Source organism: Setaria viridis, chromosome 8 (genome assembly GCF_005286985.2).
Source record: "Setaria viridis chromosome 8, Setaria_viridis_v4.0, whole genome shotgun sequence".
Taxonomy (NCBI): Eukaryota; Viridiplantae; Streptophyta; class Magnoliopsida; order Poales; family Poaceae; genus Setaria; species Setaria viridis.
In genome coordinates this window covers 39,138,462-39,165,222 of record NC_048270.2, presented here as the reverse complement: position 1 = coordinate 39,165,222, position 26,761 = coordinate 39,138,462, and the positions used below count along the sequence as shown (strand labels likewise).

Below are 26,761 nucleotides of genomic sequence, written 5' to 3'. Positions count from 1 at the left end.
GCAGGTTGATTGGACTTCCAAGATAGCCAAAGTGATGCAAGATCAATTCGGGCTCAAGCCAAAGGTGCAGACGTACATGTACAGAACGCCATATCCACCGGCGTACGATCTGCTGCCGTTCCCACACCGCTATAAGGAGCCTGACTTCACCAAGTTCTCGGGCCAAGATGATACTTCTACAGTGGAGCACATAAATAGGTTCATCATCTAGTGTGGTGAAGCAGGCACACAAGACGCATTGAAGGTGCGCCTGTTTTCGTCATCTCTGTCCATCGCGGCCCGTGCCTCCCAGGCCAAGCAAGGCCGATGCCACCACCGGCCTCACTCGGTGTGCGCGCCACTAGGGTTCCATGCAACCCTATAAAGGGAGAGCGCCCTCCTTGCGCCGCCTGCTGGTCCTTTGCTCTGCCACCCAACGTCGGCCAAATCTCTGCCACCCGCAAGCACCTGTCGGAGAGCTGAGCGCCACCGCTGATTCTCCGGACCTGGGCATCGTCAGCGAAGTCCGTCACCGGGACGAGCTCCACGTTGCCAGGCTGCACGCCCGCTACCTCTTCCCGCCGTCCAATTGTCACTGGAGCCCCGTCACCACGAGAAGTAATGAGCAGGTCATCGTTCGCTCTCTTGACCGACCAATTCATCGCGACCATCGCCCGTCTGAGCAGAGGAGGACGCCATGAGCTTTGCGACGCCTAGATGTGCACCCACTGCCGTTCGCCATCCCAGTTTCGTCGCCAGAGGGGCCCCATCGCTTGGATCCTGAGCCTTCAATCAACGCCTGTATCCTGTACCCCTGGCTTGCGCGCCGAGTGTCTTCGACTGGGCAGCATAGCCACACCACAGCCGCACGAGTTGCCCTGGCCCCGGTCGCCACCATCGGCAGGACCGGCTTGGCCATGGGCTGATGCAAAAATCGGCTGGAGGTTAAAGATGAGGTGGCACTTTTGCTGTTTGACCTATAAAGGACTTGGTAATTTCTCAAACGATCTTTGTATCTAGGCAATCTACAAATAACCCCCTAGGGAAGATAGGTCCCTGCAACCGAGCCCAAACCATCCTCGTTTGAAGATCTATCCCTGAGCATAAATCTATTTGGGAGCACTATTATTTGTGTCTCACAAATCTTCCTTGCTAACCCCTGAGGTATATGGTTAATTACGACTAGATTCTTGCAACCTTGTTTAGCTCATAGGTTCTATATTTTAATCACTTCAAGTTGCGTTAGATTCATAACAACATAAATTACACGTTAGTCATTATGTTTGCCTTCATAAATTTTTTGAAAATAAATTTGATATTAAATTGATTAATGCCTGATAAGCGTGTTTCTTCTCTAAATAAAATCTACTCAGAGTTATACACCGCTTTTCATAATAAACATCAATTTGATTAATACCTACTCCTTATACTTTCCTAAATAAAAGCATATTAGGTTATATATGGGTCTTTCATAAACTGAAGTTAATTTGAGTAACGTTTATCTAAATAATTCTTCCAATTAAAAGCCAATTAGAAATATACCTCGGCTTTTCATAAATTAAATTTAATTTGATTAATGTTTATTCAATTAAGTGTTACATAGGTTATATCTCGAGTTTTCATAATTAAATGTTAATTCAACTAATATGAATATAAATATGTTTTTAAATTTTAATTTGGTTAGTTCAACCCGAATCATAAAGCTATGTGCTTAGATGTTTACATGTACCTTATTTTTAAATTAAATGTTTGGTTTGCATAAAATGTAATATTTATAAATAAAATTGGACTAAGTTTTACATCATCTTTTCATATGTAAATATAAATACGACTTGATTAATTCTAACTAGGGATATTTCTCTAAAATATCTTTACGTTGTTTTTCTCAAGTAAAATAAATGCAGCATGTAGCTCTTGTCTTTTCTTTTAGAATTCAAATCTCTGGATAGCTTTATCTTTTCAACCATAGTTCCATTCTCAGCGTTTTTCACATTTGCGTAATCTTAAAATCAAGCCTTATCCTTTATTACGCTCTTTTAAAGCTTTTTCTTTGACTGGTGTGTTGTTCTTAGTTGTACTTATTTGTTTGCTTGTTTGTTTGTGCCGATGATTGCTTCAAGTAGAAGGATTGCTGTTCGCAAGATTTGAAAATTCAGAGTTTCAAGAGAGCAAGAGCTGAAGAGTAGTAAGAGAAATTTTTCGTTGGAGAAAGGCAAGTGTGTCCTTGTGCTTTTATCCCAATAACTTTATTTAATCACGGTTGCATATGCTTGTATTTAATTTGATGGGTCCTATTAAGGTTTGCCTAGTTTTTATGATCATCCCTTGTCAACCTGGGTTTATCTCTCTATTGGGTAGCTATGCTCAGTTGCTTTACTTGGGATGTGGTGGTTCTAATGAAATCAATGATTAAACCTATTTTATTTATGCTATACCTTTCACTAAGATAAGATCATTATGCTTAATGGAAACATGGAGAACCACCCAGGAAAATAGTGCAACCACAAGAACTATCATGGCTCTCATCTTAGCTAATTAATTAGAAACTCTAGTTTGGGGTAATCTTACCTGAAAGGGGCAAGAGGGGGCACTAAGTCATTGTATAACCACTTCCTCTTGGGAAGTGGGCTTCTCTAAGATACTATACCCACTAGGGAGGTTTATGCACGTCAGACACCGAAACCTTACCAGGTTACCACTTACTAACAAATCTTTGTAAAAGCCTCGTAGCGTCCCTATGCAGTCACACATCAGTAGTGTGATGAGTGCCTGATCAGCACAACATGGTTGGGTCCAAAGGTCTTCTAAAATTTTACTCGACTTGTGGGTAAAGATGTGCAACCTCTGCATAGTGTAAAACGGATCGATCAGCCGTGCTCACGGTTAAGAACGGCCTGGACCCGCACATGATTATTATGCTTGAGCATGGACTTAAATTGTGGTTATGGTTGTGCCATATGCTTATAGCTTATGCTTATGTTAATTGTGGGTTGGTATATACTTATACCTTAGTAATCAGGTGCTGATAAAATTTGACCAACTAAAAATGCTTAATGCTGTCAACCAGTCAGCCTTTCCTTGATTAAGCCTTGCATTCATATTTTCCGCACACTTGTTGAGTACGACATGTGCTCACCCTTGATATAACCAACGTTGCTTAGAAGAAGAAGCTGCTATCAAGTTTGTTATGAAGATGGTGCTGAGTTCTAGGCGTACGCAACCCCTAGTCGATTGCTTGTGAAGTTTGTAGCCTCCGTTTCCAGGGTTTAAGATGTGTATCTCTGATAGTCTCGTAAGTCTTTATTTGTATCTTTTTACGTGATACTGTTGCTGTTATACACTAATGATGCCACTATATATATGAAACTTGATCCTGACATACATATAGGCAGCACTTGGTTTTTTTTAAACCAGGTGTGACAACTTTTGAAAGGACCACTGTGGAGGCATGCCTGCAACAACTTAAGGATCATGGGTACTTTGTGCCAAACTTCTCATATTTCAAAATAAAGGCGCTTGAGGAGGGAGAAAGCAATATGACTAGAACTGCTAAGAGGCTATGTCAGCAGAATCAACACGATATGGTCTGGAATATATATCTAATCATCCTTTTATCTTTAATTATGTTACATCTTTTATATTTCATCACTTTATTCTCTTCTTTTAGGATATCTTTCATAAAACCTCTGTGGCAATGAGTTTTCAGGTGATTCTGGAGCAAGCCTTGGAAGTGTTGAATTATAGTTACAGTGATGGAAACCCGATACCAGAGATTTGAAGCTCTAGGCTCATCTCGCTTTCTACAGGCCATTTCAAGTGACGATGCCTCCATTGTTCGAGATTAATGGTAGTTCATGTGACCGTCATTCTGAAGTGCTAGAGAGTGCACTAATTCATGCTCGAGCTTATATTGATGAAGTTCTAGACTTAAGATTGGAGACATAAACTATGTTTCATATCTAAGGAAGCATTTAGGAGAATGAAATATGTATCATGCATGGATGTACCCTTTCCTCATGTGTCTGAACCTTTCTCTAGAGCTTAAGTAATGATGTACGAACTTAAGTAATGACTTCTCTTATGTATTTGAACTATTATCAGAAGTGGTTCCCTCTAAGACCTCAAATGTAATATTATAGATATATATTAGCATATTATAACTAGTACACGTAAAGGAAATAATACCAATATAGAACAAAGAAACAAAAAAGAAAATGGGAAGGAAAAAAATAGAAAAAAAGCATTTAGTAACGGTTGGTATACTAAATTGGTCTCTAGCACGTCCGATGTGGCACCCAATTTAGTACCAGTTGGTATAAACAACTACTACTAAAGGCCCTCCTTTAGTACCGGTTATTTGACTCAGTACTAAAGGCTCCCCTTTAGTACTGAACTAGCAATACTGGTTGCACAACCGTTCCTAAAGGTGGGTTACGAACCAGTACTGAAGAAACTTTCCCTAGCAGTGTGCAAAGGGGCAACCAAGGAACTAAAGAGATGAATCAAGGATTCGTCAATTGCATGAGAGCAAAACACAGTCGTATGATGGAAGATCCATGTTTCTTCTTCAAAGTAGATTCACGATGCCTAACCTGTCCTTGAGCAGCAACAAAAAAAACTTTATGTTTGTGCTGACAAGAGGACTTCCATAACCAATAAAAAACCAAGTGGGTCATCTTGTGGCCTATCAAGTTCTTGTAAAATATAGTGGACGAGAACAGAGGGGAGCCCCATATATAGGTCCAGCAATCATAATCTTTAGTTTTGTGGGCGGGTTTTCAAGGCTTTGGAGCAGATCTAACAGTTAGTTATATGCTTCTACGGACATGGGTAAATGGAACAACTGTGTTGGTGCTTTTTCTGGCCAACACACGAGTGTGCTAGATCACGCGGTGAATAGAACTCTCCTCATTGGAGCTACTGCCCCTGGCCGGTTAGACTGGTTAGGTAGGCCGGTCAGAACAGTCTACATAGAAGCGCTGCGAAAACCTACAAATACCACCCCGGGAGGGACCCCATCAGGGATGGTGCGCCTAGGGTTGCTCTATGATCGGCAAGCCACTCAAAATATCCTCAACCGTCGTCGAAACAGAGGAAAGCAATGGGGTTGGAAAAGCTAGGGTTTGGAGATAACAAGTAGATAAAAGTATTTGTCGATTGGGTGTAGCCCTCAATTAGCCAGGGCCCTTTATTTTTATAAGGTGGGAGGTCTTTTCCCGCAAGGAAATTCTGTTACAACTCTAATTCTACCAGGACTCCTCAAATCTACTCAAACTTGGGGGTGACCAGTCAGACTAGCCAAGCCTACCGGCCAAACTGGTTGGACATGCCAGACCGGCTACAGAGGCCCAGACTGGTCAGACCGCTTAGAGAAACTAGTCTGACCGGCTAGTCTTAGCTTGATCAGCTTGCTACCATTTTTGGGCTCCAACACATCCCCCACTATTTTTTTGGTAAAGCATTGCATGTCAAAAAAAAGCCTAAGGGCGATGAGACACACCGGCCATTCATTCTAAGGGCGAGATTTTTAAAATACCAGCCATATTGCATCAAGCATCTTGCCACACACTTGGATAGTACTTGTTCAAGTACCTCCCATTCAGAGCTCTAGGCAACTAGAATCCTTGCAACGTCTCCACCATATAGGAATTCCCCTGAAGCACGCTTACAATATTGTACGACCCTTCCTAACTTGGAGATCATTTACAAAACTTGTTGCTTTTGGTTACTATAGGTAGAATTGTCTTCCAAACAAAATCACCAACTTGAAAATATTTAGCTTTTACCTTCTTGTTATATGCTCTAGCCACTCGAATCTTATCTTTCTCAATTTCCTCCAAAGCCTCCAATCGCTTGTCGATCACTTCATCAATGTTATCCATCATCAAAGCATGATAAGTATCAAAATCAAGATAATTTAGCTTGGCTACCCTATATGCGCATAGATTCACCTCAACGGGCAAAATGACTTCTTGACCATATGCAAGCTCAAAAGGAGTAACTTTAGTAGCACCGTGTCTAGAGATGCGATGAGCACATAAAGCTTCAAATAATACATCATGCCATCTTCTATAATTCTCCTCTATCTTCTTCTTGATGAGCTTAATCAAAATCTTATTGCTAGACTCAGCTTGACCATTAGCTTGAGCATAACAAGGATATGAATTGAGGAATTTAATACCATAGGATTTAACAAATTCACGCTCCTCTTTTGATATGAATGAAGTCCCTTGATCCATAGTCAAAGTTTGTGGAATGCCAAACCAATGTATTATATGTTCCGTAATAAACTCAATTACCTCCCGATGTGTCATGTTTTTAAGGGGAATTTCCTCGGCTCACTTGGTGAAGTAATCAGTAGCCACAATCACAAAACAATGTCCCTTTGATGAAGAAGGATGAATCTTGCCAACAAAATCCAATCCCCACCCCTAAACATGCCACGACTTGATGATCGGATGCATTGACGCAGCGGGCACCAATTGAACATCCCCAAACTTTTGACACTCTTCACATCCTTTGTCGTACAAAAAACAATCGGCTACCATATTAGGCAAATAAAAGCAAGCTCACCTAAGGAGCCACTTAATCATGCGAGCCTATTGATGTGTACCACAAATACCTTCATGAACCTCTACCATAGCTAATTTAGCTTGACTAGAATCCAACCATTTCAAAAGTAAACCCTCAGCCGCTCGATGATCAATTCACCATCAACTAAAGTGAACTTGAAAGCCCACCATCGGAATTTTCTTTCAACCGAGCACTTTGGATTCTATAAATGATCAATAAGAGGTTTTCTCCGGTTATCCACTTCATCCTTAATGTTTTTGGAACACTCAATGGCCGAAGTGGGATTTTTAGCAGACAGATCGGTTAGACCGGCCATCTTGACAGTCAGACCGGTTTGGGGAGGCGGTTGGACCGGCTCCTCCAGGACATAACCCTCGGCCTTGTAAAACGTCGGCTTTCTTTCCTGAAAAATTCTTTTCTGAACATTATAGCCAGACGCTTACTGTGCCAAAGCATTAGCCCTCGGATTCTCTTCCCTTGGTACATGATAAATGGAAAATTCATCCAAGCAAGATATAATATCTAAACATTTATCAAGATAACCATTTGGAAACCCATCTAAACATTGGCATGCCTTAGACACTTGCTATACCACCAGTAAAGAATCAGCATAAGCTTCCACATGTTTCACACCCATCTCATGCAAAATTTCCAAACCGAACAAAAGAGTTTCATATTGAGTTTGATTATTAGTGCAATTATAATCCAATCGGTTAAGAGCTTCAAAAATAGTCCCGTTTGGTGAAATAAGAATGACAACAACACCACAACCGCTTTTGCAAACCAATCCATCAAATGCAATCTCCAAAGGGTAAATGTAACATAACCGACATTTAAATCAAGTTGTTCATTAATTCTATGTTCAACAATAAAATCGGCTACAATTTGACCTTTTATTGATTTCAATGAGAGCATAAGCCCATTTGCCAATTCTACCACTCAAAATGGGTCTATGCAACATGTATTTTATTACATCGGTTTGACATGCCACTATGCAAGTATTTGATAACAAATAATGCCACAATGATAAGCATAACTTTTCAATAAATGTGTACCTTGTTTTGGCATCCAATAATCTTCTACTCACATATGTAACCACATACTCCTTGCCTTCAGTTTCTTGAGTCAAAATAGCCCCAATAACACCATCTTTAGCCGCCACATATAATTTGAAAGGAACTCCATGCTTAGGTGCTTGAAGAATGGGCGGTGAAGACAAATAATGCTTGATTTCTTCAAAAGCTTCTTGCTGTTTTGCCCCCCCAGTAAATTCAGCTTCATTCTTCAACCGAAATAAAGGAGTAAAAGCATTCACCTCCTTGGACAAGTTACAAATGAACCTTCTCAAATAATTCACCTTGCCCAAGAATTTCTGCAACTCTTTCTTGCAAGTAGGAGCTTGTAATTTTATAATGGCTTCAATATTTTTAGGATCTATCTCTATGCCATTCTCATGCACTATGAAGCCCAAGAACTTCCTAGCCGCTACACCAAAAGCACACTAGTGTGGATTCATTTTTAAGCCATACCGATGCATTTTCACAAATCAACCAAATGAGATTCTAATCCAGCCGATTTTACAACAACACTACTCCAAGCAAATCATGAAAAATAATATTCATATCTCTTTGGTAAGTAGCACTAGCATTTTTCAAACCGAAAGTCATAACAACCCACTCAAATAGACCAACAAATCCTAGACATACAAAAACCATTTTGGATATATCAACTTTGGCCATAAAGATTTGATTATGTTTAGCATTACTATCAGGAAAGCTAATAATTGATCTATGCCCAAAAGAAGCATTAATAAGCACATCGGCTATAGGCATAGGATATTCATCTTTAGGAGTAGCTCTATTAATGCACACTCTGAGATTACCCATGCCTTTCTTCTCCACAGGGGTATAACCACTCGCAGCAACACCACTCATACCTAGCTCAACAAGTGATGTCAATCAAGGGTAATCAACCCTCACAGCAAAACTAAGGACCAATGGTGGTCACCATTGGATGATGAGTGATTGACAACGTTGTGATAGAATGATGTTGCTCTTGGTCTGTGTCGTGCAGGTGTTGGATGTGGTGTGGCGACCGACAGCATGCGGTGAAGGTCAAGTGAAAGGTTCATGCCAATGGACCAAGGGCGGTAAAGGATGAACGAGAGTAGGCTTGAACCGATGGACCTGAGGAGTCCGGACGGAGTCATGGGCGGTCCACATGGTGCATTGAACGATGGGAGAACATGGCAGGATGGAGATGGCGTTGGTTGAGTCAAGCGAGAGGCTTGGCGGAGGCCGAACACGCGTCGACATCGAGGAGGTCGCGTGGTGGCCAAGCGAAGATGGATGGTTTGGGTGGGTTGGGCCTCAAAACCACCGCGTAGGCATGTTTGCCGGTTTGGGCCTCAAGACCGGGGGCGAGACCGGTGCGGCTGGAGCTTCGAGAAGGAGGGCACGTGGCGCCATCGCGAAGGTTGCTTCAAGGCGAAGCAAAGTCGTGAAGGCGGTGTGTCCGTCCGATGGTCACAGAAAAACTAGAACCAAAATGCCCTGCGTGGGTAGTTATCTTACTAATAGCTATAGGGGTAGTTTAGTAACTAGTCCAAGTCTATAGATAGAGATAGGGGACTGAATGGTTCAGCATCTCTTGAGCACTTCATTAGCATCTCCTTCATTGCTAGCTTAGTGCTTCATTATCCTTAGATTAGAGCTTAGTTCCTCTCCCTCTCTAATCTCTCTAGAGGTCCTCGAATGATTTGAACACCGAATCCTTGTATTGAACCAAAGTTTGCTGCGGGAATGGAGGCCCTAACCTCCTCGTATCCTCCGGGATTTGGGAGATGAAGTCTTTGTGCAATTCTCATTTGTGTTCTTCGCGTTCTTATTTTCTTCCTCTTTTCCCCACTAATGTTTTTGGTTGATTCGTGATTTCTAGGGTGTGTTTGTGTCAAACCGATTGTTTGGATATGAACTAGGATGTGAGGTGAATACTTCCACCAAAGGAATTCATCTGAAACCTCCCGAGTTCATAGATCAGGGCGATTCTAGTTTTGAGGGTGAAAAAGTGGTGTTCTTTGATAGATTTGATTTTCCCATTGTTTGACAAATCTTCAAGCAATGATCTCTTAGGAGTAGCTTCTCCAATGTCTTGTCATACTTTGTTTAAAATTTGGTGACAGTTGGATCCAATTTGATCGAGTTTCAGGCGATTTGGTGATCGTGCATTTTGCTTGAGCGTTTCTGTCTGACAGATCCGGATCGTCCGCCCCTAGGGCCAGACTATCTGCCCCAGTGCAGCGGACCATCCGTCTAGGCTTCGCAGATTTGTTGAAGTCTGTGCTATTTTTTGAGGTGTGTTGCTGAGTGCTTTGCTTAGTTGGTTCTTTAGGATCCCACTGTGTCTAGTAACCATTACTATAGACACCCAGTCACCTAGTTGACTTGTGGATCTCTCGTATTCCGCTTGCCTGGATTTGAGGCTTGATTTTGGGATAGAGGCCTAATTCTATGAAAGAATTTTTTAGGCTCTCATTCACCCCCCCCTCTGGTCGCTGGTTCAGTCCTGCAATTGGTATCCGAGCCGGTTAAGGTTTCTCAATACACTAATCGAATTCAAAACCCACTATGGCGAGCGTTCTTCCTCGACTGTTGCACCTTACTTTGCTGGCTCTGACTATTGGTATTGGAAAACCCACATGAAAGCCCATCTAAATAGTAAGGGAGTAGGGGTTTGGGAAATCACTCAGGATGCTACCTGTGTGATTCCTGCTACTCATGTGACTCAGGATGATAGGGAAAAGTATCACGCTTACAGCAACACAAGCATCAGGAGGATAACCCAAATGCCCTACCAACCTTTGGCAAGATAATGCCAATTGCCAGAGGATCTTCCCTTGAGTTTGACAACAAAAGACAAAAGAGAGATTACTTCAGGCAAGTGAATGCGATTATAAATGATGGGTCTCCAGCCATGCCAGAGTGGGCGCATATGCCCATCTCTTTCACTGAGGAAGATTTTAAATTAAAAATAGCCTCGCAGAACAATGCGATGGTAATCGAGAGCGGCAGTGATGTGCAGTGGTGGGATGAGGTGAGGCGGTGGTGCACATGGTGAGGTCCAGTGCCGTGGGCAGAGGTGATGGCGAGCGAGGGTTGCAGGCCACGATGACAGGTGCGACTGCGAGCGACGACGGACATGGCTACGGGTGACGGCAGGTGTGGATATGGATCCAGGTGTGTCCCTCTCCCCCTCTCCCTCCATTCGTCTCACTTGGTTGGACCGCCGACGAGGGGCAAAGCACCCGGCGGGGGCATAGGGCCTAAGGGCGGCGACGTGGGCAATGGAGGTGGCAGGAGGCAAGGGTGGCGATGGGGCAAGGGCAGTGGTGGGAAGCTAGAGTGGCGGTGGGGGCAAGGGTGGCGGCGGGGTGCGGCTCGGGCCAGTGGGATTTTTTTTATACCCCTTTAGTATTGGTTATTTGACCTAGTACTAAAGGCCCCCCTTTACTACTGAAGTAGCAATACCAGTTACACAACTAGTACTAAAAGGGGGTTTGGAACCGGTACTAAGGCGCTTTCCCCAGCAGTGTGATGGGAGAAAAGTCTAATATAAGTATGCTTTTGGCTCCCTTTTCAAATAAGTCTTGACAATAAGTGGTATGCATTTTTTTCAAAATATAATATGGATGTAGACACTTGTATATAGACACCCATAATATAGGGCTGTTATATCCATGGACACGTCACTTACCACAGAAAGAATAATTTATGTAAATATGAACACCATGATAATTCAGAAGATTGAATTCAGGTAGGCCAATTCCATCGTGAAGAACGTAGTTATGCTAAATTTGCAGTAAGTCCGTATGTACTAATTCATAAATAGTTGATCAAACTTACAATTTTATAAATATTCCACGTACTCACCTAATCTTTATTTTCTCAAAATATATGTCATCAGATAGAAAGGAAATATGTTAATGTTATCAGGGTTCATATTTTCCTTGCATTTTTTCTACAATTGCTAGTGGTGAAACATGCCTCTTTGGGAGTCCCCTACGCCACATGGGTGCTCGTATTTACAGCGTTTTACACTTTCAATTGTAGGTGACATATTCATCAATAGAGCCTCCTATGATTACTTCATCGGCCTAGTTTCTGGAGGTACTTGTAGGGATATAGTGTGAGTGCGTATGTTTATATAAAGATGAATGTATGTATGTCTATATGATGTACTATCTGCATTGCTTGACCAAATATATGTGTTTCTTTTTGGGAGAGATAAGATAGGCGTTGTGCATCGTGTGATGGGCATTCCAAAGCAAATGGAGGCTCCACGAAGATCGATTTCCTTTCCCATCCAAGCAATTCCATGGAGACCATACTAACCACACGCGTGGGCACAGCTAGCTTCTGATAGACTCCCTTGCCAGACATAAAAAGGGTCACCTCGGAGCTCGGACGGCTAGCGCGCCCGGTGGCAGCAACAATAAGGCCCACTAGACAAATGAGTCTATTGTCGTCTTGTCCGACTCGGGCTCACCAACTGACACGTATTCTCAGTCGTGCAATGTTTGCCGTTGCTTTGCGGGAATTTCTAATATTTTTTTTTGCATAAAATCATTTAGTTCCAGTTGGTATCAACAATCGGAACTAAAGAGGTATTTTTAGTCCCAGGTGGAATAACCAGGACTAAAGGTCAGGATCTTTAGTCTAGAATTTTTAGTCTTGGTTGGGAAAATCGAAATCTTTTAGGTTTTCGAACCGGAACTAAAGGTCATTTCTCAAATAGTAATACTAATCAGGATTAAAAAGGTGTCTTTAGGATTAAAAAGGTGTCTTTAGTACTAGGTGGAATAATCGGGACTAAGTTCGGATCTTTAGTACCCAATTCTTAGATTCAGATGAGAAAACTGAGATCTTTGAGGTTTTTCACCCAAAACTGAAGGTCATTTCTCAAATAGTGTTCACAACGATAAGTATTTGAGCATGACTGTATCTCGCTTGGTCATCCAAATGAGAATCTTGTCCTCAAGCACCAATTATTGCATCTTCGATAGACAATCATCAGTTGATCAACTGGCCGGCACGGGATGTATAGCTCGTCACTTGTGCGGGCATAGACTGACAAACTTTGGCAGCTTCACCAGTCAGTCAAGACAAGGAGCTCTCAACAGCGGCAAAGGGAGGCTCCACGAAGACTCCCTTGCCAGACATACAATGGTCACCTCGGAGCTCGGACAGCTAGCTCGCCTGGTGGCACAATCAATGAGGCCCACAAATAACTCAACCATTCATCTTGTCCGACCCCAAACCTCCTCTAGTACCGGTTCCAAACCCTCCTCTAGTACCGAGTTTACAAACGGTACTGGCAATCCAATACTAGAGGGGAAACCTGTAGTACCGGTTTAAAAAACAGGTACTAAAGGGTACCCTTTAGTACCGGTTTGGGATAGCAACTAGTACTAAAGGGCCTCCCACACCACACGGAGGGGGGTGCCCTCATGAGTACAGGTTGATATTCGTCATTATGAAACTCCCCCGCAGTATTTGCGACCTCTTCCAGAAGTTTTTAGAAATACTTATTCTAAAATTTTTTGAACAATTGAAACTTTTTTTAAGTACAAGCATATGAATTGAAATACTTAATCTAATTTTTCTAAGTATATACATATGGAACGGTTTTTAAACTATAAGCATATAAATTTAAATACTTAATCTAATTTTTCTAAGTATATACACATGGATTGGTTTTTGAAGTATAAGAAAATAAATTGAAATACTTAATCTAATTTTTCTAAATATATACACATGGATTTGTTTTCGAAGTATAAGCATATGAATTGAAATACTTATCTAATTTTTCCAAGTATATACACTTGGATTGGTTTTTGAAGTATAAAAAATGAATTGAAATTCTTAATCTAATTTTTCTAAGTATATACACATGGATTGGTTTTTGAAGTATAAGAAAATGAATTGAAAAACTTAAATTTTTCTAAGTATATACATTTGGATTCGTTTTCAAAGTATAAGCATATGAATTGAAATACTTAATCTAATTTTTCTTTCGAAGTATAAGAAAATAAATTAAAATACTTAATCTAAATTTTCTAAGTATATACCCCTTTAGTACTAGTACCGGGTTGGGGAAGCAACCAATACTAGAGGGTACCCTTTAGTATTGGTTGGTGACCCCAACCGGTACTAGAGGGTGCGTGGAGCACTAGTACCGGTTAGTGGTAGCAATCGATACTAATGTGCACCCTTTAATATCCATTGTTGTCCCCAACCAGTACTAAAGGGGTCCTCGGAGCATGCTCCAAGAAATATCCGTTGAAACGGTACTAATGCTAACATTAGTACCGGTTCCAAATGTGACCGGTACAAACACCAGGGACGAGAGGTCATTTTTCTGATAGTGGTCTTTAGTCTTAGGTGGAATAACCGGGACTAAAGGTCCGGATCTTTAGTCTCGAATTCTTAATCCTGATTTGGAAACCCGAGATCTTTGATGTTTTCGAACCCGGACTAAAGGCTATTTCTCAAATTGTAATACCAACCATGACTAAATAGAAGTTTTTAGTACTGGGTGGATTATTCGGGACTAAAGGTTCAAATCTTTAGTCCCGAATTCTTAGTCTCGGTCGGAAAAATCGAGATTTTTTAGGTTTTTTCAACTGGAACTAAAGGTCATTTTTCAAATAGTATTCCCAACGATGAGTATTTGAGCACTACTATATCCCGCTTGGAGGAACGAGAGGAGGAGCAGAAAGGAGAGGAGGAGGGGAATGCTATCTCTTGTGTGCATGGAAGAGAGGAACATGAGAGGACTTGTACACGTGAGGGGAGGAAGGGAGTGAGAGAGAGAGAAGAGATAAGGCCGATGGAAGGGGTCTTGCAGAACGAGGGAGGGGGGTATTTGTCCTGGTTAGAGTTCCCAAATAGGATAAAAGACCCCCTTTTGTCGTGGTTGATAATTTTGTCCCGATAAGAAACTTCAACTGGGACAAAATCCTCACCCTATTGTTCCGGTTGGAATTACCAATCGGGAGTAATCCTTTTGTCCTAGTTGGAGTTTCCAACCGGGACAAAAGGGGGCACAGTCGGTGCGAAAATTTCAATAGTTACAACCGAGACTAAAGGAAGGGGGGCTTTAGTTCTGGTTGGTATTTACAACCGGGACTAAACCTCCCCCAATCTGGCCTACCGTGGTGCACCACTTTTAGTCATGGGAGAATTTTTTTTTAATTTTAACCTTTTTTAAAAATAATTTTAAAAATAAACCCTCCCTACACATATTTCCATCCGGTGACCCTTTTGGTCGTACCAATCCGCGTGGCAAAACCTTTTTTAAAAAAGGTTAAAATTAAAAAAAATTGTCATGTGATAATTTTTAAGCGGGACAAAAAGGAAAGATGGAAGGTGAGTTCTCTACCTGTGGGAAAAACTGAGATCTTTGAGGATTTTCAACCGGAACTAAACCACATTTCTCAAATAGTGTTCACAACGATAAGTATTTGAGCACGATTGTGTCCTGCTTGGTAATCCAAATGAGAATCCTGTCCTCAAGCGCCAATTATTGCATCTTCGATGGGCAAGCATCAGTCGATCAACTGGCACGAGATGTGGCTTGTCACTTGTGCGGGCATAGACCGACAGACTTTAGCAGCTTCACCAGTCACTCAAGACAGGGATGTCTCAACGGCGGCAAAGGGAGGCTCCATGAAGACTCCCTTGTCAGACGTACAAAGGTCACCTCAGAGCCCGGACGGCTAGCGCTCCCGGTGGCAACATCAATGAGGCCCACTAGACAAACGAATCTGCCGTCGTCTTGTTCGACTCGGACTCACCGACAGAGACATACTCTCAGTCGTGCAATGTGTGTGTGGTTGCTTCGCGAGATTTTTTTTTCGGAAAATGATTTAGTTCCGGTTTATATTATGAACCTGCACTAAAGGGATGGTTTTAGTCACATGTGAAATATCGGGACTTTCGTCCCGAATTCTTAGTGCTGCTCGGGAAAACCGAGATTTTTGACGTTCTCCCACTGGGATTAAAGGCCACCTCTCAAATAGTAATACTAACCGAGATTAAACACGTGTCTTTAGTACCTGGTGAAATACCCAAGACTAATGGTCCGGATCATTAGTCTTGATTGGGAAAACCGAGATATGTGAGTTTTTTCAACAGGAACTAAAGATCATTTTTCAAATAGTGTTCACAACGATAAGTTTTTGAGCACTTGGTCATCGAAATGAGAATCTTGTCCTCGAGCTCCAATTATTGCATCTTCGATAGACAAGCATCAATCGATCAACTGGCACAGGATGTGGCTCGTCACGTGTGGGGGCATAGACCGACAGACTTTGGCAGCTTCACAAGTCAGTCAAGACAAGGATGTCTCAACGGCGGCCTATTTACGCTGAATGGTTAACAGGAGACGCTGTCCTCAAGCAATTGCATGCATTTAAGCCATTACAAATCGATTATGTGATTTAGGGGGTGTTACACACACATTAATTATTTTTATTTAACAATAGTACAGTAAAAGGGCACAATATAAAAGACACACAAGACTCATATACCTCAATATTTAGAATAAATAAAAAGGTAGCCTATAGAGGTGCAGTACAGGAACTTTAGAGGAAGAAGGCTGGAGGAGGAAGATGACTGGCAGCCGTCCAATGTTGATCTGAAGGCCAACAAAAATTCAAATGTGGGGTCAATTGATTTCACTCGGGTGTGAGGGAGGCCAACAAAAGATATCACAGGAACCCAGGACAAATTTTATTTTTGAAATTGGATGAAGAAGGTCCCGATTCTGTCACATATATAAATAGGCTGAATCATGCACGCAAACGAACACAGGTAGAAAACTGACTTTTGATGCGCCCCTTCTTGTCCCAGTTTAAAGCAGGTCTGGAAGAAAAGGGGTATGCCACGGTATACTCCCGGTTCGTACTTGCAACCGGGGCTAAAGGCGACCTTTTGTCCCGGGTCAATAATCAGCCACTCGTGAACACTAGTAGAGAACTGACTTTCGATACGCTCCCTTTTATCCCGGTTAAAAGTAGGCCCGGGAGAAAAGGGGTACGCCAAGGTAGGCTGGAATTTACTCCCGGTTGGTATTTGCAACCGGGACTAAAGGCTCCCTTTTACCCCGGGTCAATAATCAGCCACCCATGGGCAACCCTTTAGTCCCGGGTGAAAAAATCAGCCACCTGTGGGGGACCCTTTAGTCCCATGTGGTAAGACCAACCAGGACTAAATGACACCCTTTAATCCCAGTTGGTGTTACCACCTGGGACTAAATCCCACGCCACCAACCGAGATAAAAGAGGGTCTTTTATCCCGGTTGGTGTTTGCAACCGGAATAAAAGGGTTCCCCATGTGTGGCTGAAAAAAGACTAAAGTCCTCGGACCCTTTTTATCCCGGGTACCAACCGAGATAAAAGGGGTCTTTTATCCCGGTTGGTGTTTCCAACCGGAATAAAAAAGGGTCCCCCATGTGTGGCTGGAGAAAGACTAAAGCCCTCGGACCCTTTTATCCCGTTTGATATTTCTAACTAGGATAAAAGGGTCCCTCACGTGTTAATACAGAAGGCTTGCATCCCCTATATAATCAGATGTGTTGTGTATGTGGAATGGCAAGGAAGCTACGCGCGAGGTTTGAGGTTGTGGGTTTGAATCCCACGGATCGTGCACGTGCATATTTCGCGTGAAAAATCATGTGACTTGTGACTTGCGACGTGGGGGTCCCCTCGGGGATTTTTATTTGTATTTTTTTTACAAAACCATTTAGTCCCGGTTGATATAACCGAGATAAAAGGAGGTGAGGGCTGCACCTGCCGTGGCAGCCCCTTTAGTCCCAGGAATAAAGAGGTGTTTTTTGTCGTGGGTGAAATAACCGAGACTAAAAGCCCGAATCTTTAGTCCTGAATTCTTAGTCCTAGTTGGAAAATCGGACCTTTAGATTTCAGTTTTCCCAACCAGGACTAAAGAATATGTCTCAAATAGTAATATCAACCAAGACTAAATATGTGTTTTTAGTACCGGGTGGAATAACTAGGAGTAAAGGTGCAGATCTTTAGTCCCAAATTCTTAGTCCCGATTGGGACACCAGTGAAAAAGTTACTTTTAGTCTCGGTTGGTAGGAGCCAAACCTCTCTAAAAACCATCCGGGATATACTTTTTGAGACAAAAGATGGTCTTTTAGTCCCAGATCGTCCATCTGGCACCTGGGACTAAAGGCCCCCTTTAGTCCCAGTTGGTAACACCAACCAGGACTAAAAAATTTCAAAAAAAATAAAAATACCTCGCCCCCTTGCCTCGGTCGCGCTACATGCTCGCCTTGGCCCTCAGCCACTTCCCGCTACCCTGGTGCCACCATGGCCGCCACTACCCACGTGCCACAACATCCTGCCGCCGCCGCCATGCCATTGCCCGCTGCTCGCTCTGCCCTGCACTGCCGTCGGCTCCCGCTACCGCCGCCCTCCCTCGCCCCACTGCTGCTCCTCACTAGCAATGAGGAACAAGCAAAGGGGGAAGGGGAGGGGCAGCATGGGGAGGGGGTGGCCACCCGCGCCGAAGGGATAGGAGGAGGAGGGGAACACTATCTCCCATGTGCATGGAGGAGAGGAACATGAGAGGACTTGTGCGAGTGAGAGGATGAAGGGAGCGAGAGAGAGAAGAGATAAGAACAGTGGAGGGGGTGTGTAGAACGAGGGAGGGGGGTATTTTGTTCCGGTTAGAGTTTTCAACCGAGATAAAATATCCCCTTTTATCCTAGTTGATAATTTTGTCCCAGGTAGAAACTCCAACCGGGACAAAAGGGTGAGCCTTTTGTCCCGATTGGTATTACCAACCAGGAGTAATCATTTTGTCCCGGTTGGAGTTTCCAACTGGGAAAAAAGGGGGGCGCTGTCGGTGTGAAAATTCCAATAGTTACAACTGGGACTAGGGGGCTTTAGTCCCGTTTGATATTTACAATCGGAACTAAACCTCCCCCAATCTAGCCTACCATGGTACACCACTTTTAGTCACGAGACAACTTTAAACAGAGATAAAAGAGGGTGGATGGAAGGTGAATTTTGTACTAGTTAAAAAAACTTAGATCTTTGAGGTTTTCAACCGGAACCGAACGTCATTTCTCAAATAATGTTCACAACGATAAGTATTGGAGCACGACTGTGTCCGGCTTGGTAGTCCAAATGAGAATCCTGTCCTCAAGCGCCAATTATTGCATCTTCGATGGACAAGCATCAGTCGATCAACTCGCACGGGATGTGGCTTGTCACTTGTGCGGGCATAGACCGACAAAATTTGGCAGCTTCACCAGTCAGTCAAAACAGGGAGCTCTCAACAGCGGCAAAGGGAGCCCGGACGGCTAGCGCTCCCGGTGGCAACATCAATGAGGCCCACTAGACAAACGAATCTGCCGTCGTCTTGTTCGACTCGGACTCACCGACAGAGACATACTATCAGTCGTGCAATGTGTGTGTGGTTGCTTCGCGAGATTTTTTTTTCGGAAAATGATTTAGTTCCGGTTTATATTATGAACCTGCACTAAAGGGGTGTTTTTAGTCACATGTGAAATATCGGGACTTTCGTCCCGAATTCTTAGTGCTGCTCGGGAAAACCGAGATTTTTGATGTTCTCCCACCGGGATTAAAGGCCACCTCTCAAATAGTAATACTAACCGAGATTAAACACGTGTCTTTAGTACCTTGTGAAATACCCAAGACTAATGGTCCGGATCATTAGTCTTGATTGGGAAAACCGAGATATGTGAGTTTTTTCAACAGGAACTAAAGATCATTTTTCAAATAGTGTTCACAACGATAAGTTTTTGAGCACTTGGTCATCGAAATGAGAATCTTGTCCTCGAGCTCCAATTATTGCATCTTCGATAGACAAGCATCAATCGATCAACTGGCACAGGATGTGGCTCGTCACGTGTGGGGGCATAGACCGACAGACTTTGGCAGCTTCACAAGTCAGTCAAGACAAGGATGTCTCAACGGCGGCCTATTTACGCTGAATGGTTAACAGGAGACGCTGTCCTCAAGCAATTGCATGCATTTAAGCCATTACAAATCGATTATGTGATTTAGGGGGTGTTACACACACATTAATTATTTTTATTTAACAATAGTACAGTAAAAGGGCACAATATAAAAGACACACAAGACTCATATACCTCAATATTTAGAATAAATAAAAAGGTAGCCTATAGAGGTGCAGTACAGGAACTTTAGAGGAAGAAGGCTGGAGGAGGAAGATGACTGGCAGCCGTCCAATGTTGATCTGAAGGCCAACAAAAATTCAAATGTGGGGTCAATTGATTTCACTCGGGTGTGAGGGAGGCCAACAAAAGATATCACAGGAACCCAGGACAAATTTTATTTTTGAAATTGGATGAAGAAGGTCCCGATTCTGTCACATATATAAATAGGCTGAATCATGCACGCAAACGAACACAGGTAGAAAACTGACTTTTGATGCGCCCCTTCTTGTCCCAGTTTAAAGCAGGTCTGGAAGAAAAGGGGTATGCCACGGTATACTCCCGGTTCGTACTTGCAACCGGGGCTAAAGGCGACCTTTTGTCCCGGGTCAATAATCAGCCACTCGTGAACACTAGTAGAGAACTGACTTTCGACACGCTCCCTTTTATCCCGGTTAAAAGTAGGCCCGGGAGAAAAGGGGTACGCCAAGGTAGGCTGGAATTTACTCCCGGTTGGTATTTGCAACCGGGACTAAAGGCTCCCTTTTACCCCGGGTCAATAATCAGCCACCCATGGGGAACCCTTTAGTCCCGGGTGAAAAAATCAGCCACCTGTGGGGGACCCTTTAGTCCCATGTGGTAAGACCAACCAGGACTAAATGACACCCTTTAATCCCAGTTGGTGTTACCACCTGGGACTAAATCCCACGACACCAACCGAGATAAAAGGGGGTCTTTTATCCCGGTTGGTGTTTGCAACCGGAATAAAAGGGTTCCCCATGTGTGGCTGAAAAAAGACTAAAGTCCTCGGACCCTTTTTATCCCGAGTACCAACCGGGATAAAAGGGGTCTTTTATCCCGGTTGGTGTTTCCAACCGGAATAAAAAAGGGTCCCCCATGTGTGGCTGGAGAAAGACTAAAGCCCTCGGACCCTTTTATCCCGTTTGGTATTTCTAACTAGGATAAAAGGGTCCCTCACGTGTTAATACAGAAGGCTTGCATCCCCTATATAATCAGATGTGTTGTGTATGTGGAATGGCAAGGAAGCTACGCGCGAGGTTTGAGGTTGTGGGTTTGAATCCCACGGATCGTGCACGTGCATATTTCGCGTGAAAAATCGTGTGACTTGTGACTTGCGACGTGGGGGTCCCCTCAGGGATTTTTATTTTTATTTTTTTACAAAACCATTTAGTCCCGGTTGATATAACCGAGATAAAAAGAGGTGAGGGCTGCACCTGCCATGGCAGCCGCTTTAGTCCCGGGAATAAAGAGGTGTTTTTTGTCGTGGGTGAAATAACCGAGACTAAAAGTCCGAATCTTTAGTCCTGAATTCTTAGTCCTAGTTGGAAAATCGGACCTTTAGATCTCAGTTTTCCCAACCAAGACTAAAGACCATGTCTCAAATAGTAATATCAAGCAAGACTAAACATGTGTTTTTAGTACCGGGTGGAATAACTAGGAGTAAAGGTGCAGATCTTTAGTCCCAAATTCTTAGTCCCGATTGGACACCAGTGAAAAACTCACTGTTAGTCTCGGTTGGTAGGAGCCAAACCTCTCTAAAAACCATCCGGGATATACTTTTTGAGACAAAAGGAGGTCCTTTAGTCCCATATCATCCATCTGGCATCTGGTATTAAAGACCCCTTTAGTCCCGGTTGGTAACACCAACCAGGACTAAAAAATTTCAAAAAATATAAAAATGCCTCGCCCCCTTGCCTCGGTCGCGCTACATGCTCACCTTGGCCCTCAGCCACCTCCCGCTACCCTGGTGCCACCATAGCCGCCACTACCCACGTGCCACAACATCCTGCCGCCGCCGCCATGCCATTGCCCGCTGCTCGCTCTGCCCTGCACTGCCGTCGGCTCCCCCTACCGCCGCCCTCCCTCACCCCACTGCTGCTCCTCACTAGCAACGAGGAACAAGCAAAGGGGGAAGGGGAGGGGCAGCATGGGGAGGGGGTGGCCACCCGCGCCGAAGGGATAGGAGGAGGAGGGGAACACTATCTCCCATGTGCATGGAGGAGAGGAACATGAGAGGACTTGTGCGAGTGAGAGGATGAAGGGAGCGAGAGAGAGAAGAGATAAGAACAGTGGAGGGGGTGTGTAGAACGAGGGAGGGGGGTATTTTGTTCCGGTTAGAGTTTTCAACCGAGATAAAACATCCCCTTTTATCCTAGTTGATAATTTTGTCCCGGGTAGAAACTCCAACCGGGACAAAAGGGTGAGCCTTTTGTCCCGATTGGTATTACCAACCAGGAGTAATCCTTTTGTCCCGGTTGGAGTTTCCAACTGGGAAAAAAGGGGGGCGCTGTCGGTGTGAAAATTCCAATAGTTACAACTGGGACTAGGGGGCTTTAGTCCCGTTTGGTATTTACAATCGGAACTAAACCTCCCCCAATCTAGCCTACCATGGTACTCCACTTTTAGTCACGAGACAACTTTAAACAGAGATAAAAGAGGGTGGATGGAAGGTGAATTTTGTACTAGTTGAAATAACTTACATCTTTGAGGTTTTCAACCGGAACCGAACGTCATTTCTCAAATAATGTTCACAACGATAAGTATTGGAGCACGACTGTGTCCGGCTTGGTAGTCCAAATGAGAATCCTGTCCTCAAGCGCCAATTATTGCATCTTCGATGGACAAGCATCAGTCGATCAACTCGCACGGGATGTGGCTTGTCACTTGTGCGGGCATAGACCGACAAAATTTGGCAGCTTCACCAGTCAGTCAAAACAGGGAGCTCTCAACAGCGGCAAAGGGAGGCTCCATGAAGACTCCCTTGTCAGACGTACAAAGGTCACCTCGGAGCCCGGACGGCTAGCGCTCCCGGTGGCAACATCAATGAGGCCCACTAGACAAACGAATCTGCCGTCGTCTTGTTCGACTCGGACTCACCGACAGAGACATACTCTCAGTCGTGCAATGTGTGTGGATTCTTCCCGAGATTTTTTTTCGGAAAATGATTTAGTTCCGGACTAAAGAGGTGTTTTTAGTCACATGTGAAATAACGGGACTAAAGGTCCGGATATTTCATCCCGAATTCTTAGCGCTGATCAGGAAAACCGAGATTTTTGACATTTTTGCACAGGGACTAAAGACCATCTCTCAAATAGTAATACTAACCGGGATTAAATATGTGTCTTTAGTACCTAGTGGAATAACCAAGACTAATGGTCCAGATCTTCAGTCCTGATTAGGAAAACCGAGATCTTTGAAGTTTTTCAACTGGAACTAAGTACCATTTCTCAAATAGTGTTCACAACGATAAGTAGTGGAGCACGACTGTATCCCGCTTGGTCATCGAAATGAGAATCTTGTCCTCGAGCGCCAATTATTGCATCTTCGATAGACAAGCATCAGTCGATCAACTGGCACGGGATGTGGCTCGTCACTTGTGGGGGCATAGACCGACAGACTTTGGCAGCTTCACAAGTCAGTCAAGACAGGGAGGTCTCAACGGCGGCATATTTACGCTGAATGAGACGCTGTCCTCAAGCAATTGCATGCATTTAAGCGAGTACAAATCAACTGGTAGTCGTCACCCGTGAAGTGATGGACGCATGGACTTGGTACCATAATACGTCAGTCAAGACCATGTTCATCAGTAAAGGCGAATTGGCCAGAGCTGGACCAACCGTCTGGAGGCGCATCACTAGCTTTCCCAACTTGTGAGACAATAAACAGTCAAGACCATGTTCATAATTGTAGATGTAAATGAATGCACACACACACTCATTTAAAATAAACTATTTAATATGATGTTTGAGTTCAATTAGCTTGACAAATTTCCAATTAAAACCTAATAATTAATAAAGTCTTAATTGAAACCTAGAAAAATTCGGAAAGTTGCCAGATCAATTATGTGATGAAATTTAGGGGTGTTACACACACATTACTTATTTTTATTTAACAATAGTACAGTAAAAGGGCACAATATAAAATACACAAAAGACTCATATACCTCAATATTTAGAATAAATAAAAAGGTACCCTTAGAGATGTGCAGTACAGGAACTTTAGAGGAAGAAGGCTGGAAGAGGAAGATGACTGGCAGCCGTCCAATGTTGATCTGAAGGCCAACAAAATTTCAAATGTGGGGTCAATTGATTTCACTCGGGTGTGAGGGAGGCCAACAAAAGATATCACAGGAACCCGGACAAAGTTTATTTTTTAAATTGGATGAAGAAGGTCCCGAATCTGTCACATATATCATTTTTCTGGAGATTTGCACCCTAATAACCGGGACTAATACTCAGTTTTTTACCCAGGGAAAACACAATCAATGTTAGTCCACAAGTGTTGCTTGGACCTACTCTATCAATATATGGCAGGCAGCGTAACACTACTAGCTAGCCGCTTAAAACAGGCTGCTTAATCCTACTTATGGCATGTCAAATTTTAACTCACTGAAATTTGACAGATGCGATGACCTTCAGGCAATAAGGTTTAGCTGTGGGTACTTAGGTATGCCTTGTCACCAAGGCAGTGGTTAGCCAAGCAGGGTAAGTGCTTCCCTGTCATCTAGATATGCTCATAGATGGAACCGAGTGCTTTTAGTACTGGGTGGAGTCTCCATCCAGTACTAAATGTCACCCGGTACTAAAGACCCAACACCCACCTTGCGCACCGGCCTCTCCTTATCCACTCCCCCATCCCCCCACACACCGTCCGTCTCTCTCCCCTTCCTCTCTTGCCGCCGCCCCCTCCCTCTCCCGCCACCGCCCTCTCCCTCTCCCCTCTACTCTCAGCTACCCCCAACTTAAAGAAGATATAGGGACTTGCTGGCGAGGGTTAGAAGCTTCCAAGTGCTAAAATGCGAGAAACCGATGGCACAAACCTAATTTTGTATAGAAACTTGAGGGCTAACGCGCAAAAGCTTAAAGACAGATTGGACCGCGATAATCTAAACTTTCTGAAAACTTTTTCATGAAACCTACAAGACACAAACTTTTAGATTAGGATTTCCTTTTTCTTCGAGGGCTAAAGTGAAAAAGTCCTCATCTTCAACCTCCAGGCTGCATCTATGTCGGTGGTAGATGACCTTCGAGCTTTTGAGAGCTTTTGATTGCTTAGTTGTTACATGATGTCTGCCAAACAAAAGTAAGTACATGGTTTCAACAAGCTTTGACATGACTTGTGATGTATATGTGGGTGTTTGCAATGATCTCTTGCTGAGAATGTATCTTCCTTGTATGAGCTTTGATGGATTAGTTCTTTCCTGCTTGTATCTTCTTTTTGCAAATTCCTAAAACTTGACATATGCTATGCCTTATGCTTATATCATAATACCCTCTTGATGGCGATGCAACTGCTTTCTATGATCTACCTGTCATTGGATGAACTCGTAGCCTTTGTGAGTGTTGTGTGGTGTATTTGTTTACCTTGGTAGATTCGACATCTCATGACATGCATTTCTGTGTTCTCTTGCTACTCTTGATGTTTGCATTGTCAACAAGGGGGAGACTTTCAAAGGGGGAGGCTTTTATACAAATTCATTTGGGGAGAAATTGCATGTTTTCAAGGGGAGTGCATTTGTTAAGGGGGAGTATGTGTTAGTTTTTATGCTCGTGTGGGCTATTATACAAATTCATTTGGTGAGAAATTGCATATTTTCAGGGGACTGCATTTGTTTAGGGGAAGTATGTGTGAGCTTTTATGCTCGTGTGCTCTTTTTGCCGGTCGCGTTGAGCTGTTTACCTCTTCTTGAGGAGCCTTTGGTTGATTTGCTCTTTTACTGGTCGTGTTGAGCTTTTTACCTCTTCTTGTGGAGCCGGTGTGTGATTTGAGCTTGTGATCTTCACATGATTGGTGTTGAGCCATTTCTGCCTCTTCTTGAAGGATCATGTGTTTTCTTGTCTCAGTTGTGTAGAGTCGTTGTCCTTGTCTTAGGGGACTAAGACTTCGTGGTTTGAGTTTCTTTTTTTCTGTCTCTTTGAACTATGAATTTGTGTTGGGTGTTGTCAATACACTCATCAAGGGGGAGATTGAGGACCAATGGTGGTCACCCTTGGATGATGAGTGATTGACAACATTGTGTAGGAATGATGTTGCTCTTGGTCTATGACATGCAGGTGTTGGATGCGGTGTGGCGGCCGATGGCGTGAGGAGAAGGTCAAGTAAAAGGTTCATGCCGATGGACCAAGGGCGGTGAAGGATGAACGCGAGTAGGCTTGGACCGATGGACCCGAGGAGTTCGGGTGGAGTCCTGGGCGGTCCATATGGTGCACTAAACGGCGGGAGAACATGGCTGGATGGAGACGGTGTTGGTTGAGTCAAGCGGGAGGCTTGGCGGAGGCCGGACATGCGTCGACATCGAGGAGGTTGCGTGGCGGCCAAGACAAGATGGACGGTTTGGGTGGTTTGGGCCTTAAAACCAACGCGCAGATAGGTTTGCCGGTTTTGGCCTCAAAACTAGAGGCGAGCCCAGTGCGGCTAGAGCTTCGAGAAGGAGGACATGTGGCACCATCGCGAAGGTTGCGTCGAGGCAAAGCAAAGTCGTGAAGGCGGCGTGTCCGTCCGATGAGAACAGAAAAACTTGGACCAAAATACTCCTGCGTGGGTAGTTATCCTAGTAGTAGTGTTAAGGTTAATTTAGTGACTAGTCTTGTACTATAGATAGAGATGGGAGCTGGTTGTTTCAGGACCTCTTGAGCACTTCATTAGCATCTCCTTCATCTCTAGCTTAGTGCTTCATTATCCTTAGATTAGAGTTAGTTCCTCTCCCTCTCTAATCTCTCTAGATGTGCTCGGATGATTTGAACACTGAATCCGTGTAGTGAACCGAAGTTTTGTTGCGGGAATGGAGGCCCTGACCTCCTCGTGTCCTCCGGGATTTTGGAGATGATCTCTTTGTGCAATTCCCATTTGTGTTCTTCACGTTCTTATTTTCTTCTTCACTCCTCTCACGGTTTTGTTTGATTTGTGATTTTTGTGGGGTTTTGAGTCAAACCAATGGATTTGAAATGAACTAGGATGTGAG

At 43.6% G+C, this 26,761-nt stretch overlaps 1 long non-coding RNA gene across 1 annotated transcript; it reads left to right on the top strand.

Annotated features, from left to right (window-relative positions):
* The first annotated feature begins 1,811 nt into the window (after positions 1-1,811).
* Positions 1,812-4,048, top strand: LOC117833544 (uncharacterized). The gene is made up of 2 exons (XR_004635491.2): positions 1,812-3,563; positions 3,686-4,048. It is a non-coding gene; the product is annotated as an uncharacterized lncRNA (long non-coding RNA).
* The last annotated feature ends 22,713 nt before the right edge of the window (positions 4,049-26,761 follow it).